We start from the raw sequence: 2706 nt of genomic DNA on the forward strand, positions 1-2706 counted from the left end.
CTTCTGTGTTTTTGCAGCACTCTGCATAATAGCCAAAATATGGAATCACCCTAAATGTCTGCCAATGAATGAATGAATGAATAATTATACATACACGATGGAATACTATTCAGCCATGAAAAGGAATAAACTCCAGTAATGTATAGAAACATGGGAAGAACTGTGGTCATTATTTTAAAATAAATAGAACAAGCACAGGAAATCAAAATAGTGCATGTTCTCACACACACGTGGGACCTGAAAGAGTGGATATCGCCAAGATAGAGAGTAGTTTGGTGACTTCCAGATAATGAGAAGGGCAAGGATGACAATTGGTTCATTAATGTGTACAAATATATTTTAGATAGAAAAATAAGACATGGTGTTCAACATGACAGTGCAGTGTTTGTAGGCAACATGAGTATACTGTATATTTCAAAATAACTTGGATAGAATAATTCCAAGGTTCCTAGCACAAAGAACAGACCAATATTTAAGGGGATACCCTAGTTTGATTACATTATATATAAAATTATCCAAATAACCCCTAAAATATGTACAACCCCTAAAATACATATATCTATTATTTGTCAATTTGAAAAAATAAATAAAAATCAAATTTGGTTTTATGCATTTAAGAGTCTAAGTGATTTTATCCTCCTCCAGACACAATTTATTAATCTTTGGCAGGTAATACCTCTTGAGACAGAACTAAGTGCATCAAAACTGAGGTTCTTTTCTTTTGAAAGTTGTCTCTTCTCTTTTCTCCTTTACTTCCAGGATATAACATTTAGTGCTTTGGGAAGAGCCCTGGCTGTTTATCAGACTCCCAGCCTAGGTGTGCTGTGAATTTTACTTTTTCCTTTTTAGTTTTTGTAAATCAAATTGCCTCTAAGCTGTGCCCCAACATTTTTATTTCAGAATTTGCACTTGTCTCAGTAAGAAAAGCAGACCCAAGTCTTAGGTCAGGGCTCATGGTTCACCTCTTCATTTCACTCTATGGGAACTCACAGCTCGATAGCTCTCCTCGGCCTTCAGACGGATATTTCAGTTTCCCTGTCTCTCAGGTTTTGTGATTTTTCTCAACAAGAGAATTAGATTCAAGCTACATAAGCAGCCATTGCCTAAGAGAAATCAATACTTATCTTTGATTTAACAAAAGCAGCAATGTTTATGGTAGAAATTTTAGAAACCAAGGGTAAGTACAAATAACAAAATTGAAAGCACATAAAATTAGATTGGACCTGATCACTATGAAAATATGCCAGCTTAGTCACCATGTGGTAAAATACTTTGTTATTTCTTCTATATTTATTTTTCCATTTAATATGTCACATTATCAAGGGGCAACATTAGTAAAAAGTCCAGCAACCGAAAGTCTTGAGCTTCCTCCTCCCTGTTGGTAAGAGTCCAGATTTGATGATCTTAAATTATACCAACTTAATCTAAGCTTGTCAATGCTGCTTCCAAAATCAGCCAAAGAAGAACTAAAAGTGTTTTGATAGTTGACATATATAAAAATTGCATCTCTACTGCTCTGGGTTCAGGAACTGTCCCCAAAGGTATTTATTTATGTGGAAAGAATCTCCTATCCAGCCAGATGCTTCCTACTCGCCTCTGCAATGATTTTCCCTTTGACTGAGATGTTTCTGCTGAAGGCTACACTCTGACCACTGTGGCAGAGAGACACCTGCCGTGAGGACCAGTCCTCTGCATCTGGAGAGGCTGCTGGATCAGTCATCTGCTGTGGTTGAGCCAGTTTCTCACACACCATCTAGATTTTCTTGTTGGTTTTAGGTCAACAGCCACATTCTGTTTTTCTTCAGCTTCAGGGATTTTGATATCTTTTTTTGTTTATCTTTTTTGCTCTGGCAATCGATCCCTACTATGTCAAAAAGGACAGAGCCTGAATATCTTTTCTTACAGGGGCTTATTACCTTATTTTTTCCTTTTTTGGTTGCTTGTTTTGTTTTGTGTTTTGCTATACGCATGTTCAAATTTTTGCAGATTTGCCCATCCCTTCCCAGCTGCCATCCCTGCCCAACAAGAGTCTGTGAGAGATAATGTAAAACCATCTTGCTTAAAAGGCATCATATAGTATTCATATAAATAGCCATGCATATGTCTACATGTTTGTCAATTCAGAGCTTCACATCATCAATGCCACCCTTCTATTCTGAGCATGCAGCCAGCCCTCTTCATGGCCTGGAAGAGATTGTATATTAAACTTCTACCAACATTTCCCAGTTTATTTTATAATAGGCTTCATTCTCTACTCTGCCTGGTCCCCTCAAGTTCCCAATCTCTGGACACTTGCGTGGCTTTTTCCATCACTCACACCTTCATATAAGACCTTTTCCCCCCTCTCTGTTCCCCAATAGCTATCCTTCCTTCTCAGCTCCAGCATTGTTCTCCAAAGGAATTCCCAGATTCTCCATCCCCTAATTTCCTTTTATTAGGACAAATCTCCTCATTATTACCTTGTATTCTACCCAATGTCACCCTCCGTAGACATGCCTTGCGCTTCTGCCACCTTGGTGATTTTCATCAGTTGTTCTCTTTCCTGTGAGGCTATACTTTCCACAAAGTTTGAGTGTATGAATTTTTATTCAGTATTTTATTCAAGCACTTAGAATAGAGTAAATGCTGAAGAAAAATCTGTTGAAACAAGGTTCTTGAAATAACTTTTAGGACATTTCAGGAATCCATGTGTATGTGTGAAAGGAA

The sequence above is a fragment of the Otolemur garnettii genome, unplaced genomic scaffold (genome assembly GCF_000181295.1).
Source record: "Otolemur garnettii isolate 467f Iridium unplaced genomic scaffold, OtoGar3 scaffold00054, whole genome shotgun sequence".
Lineage (NCBI taxonomy): Eukaryota > Metazoa > Chordata > Mammalia > Primates > Galagidae > Otolemur > Otolemur garnettii.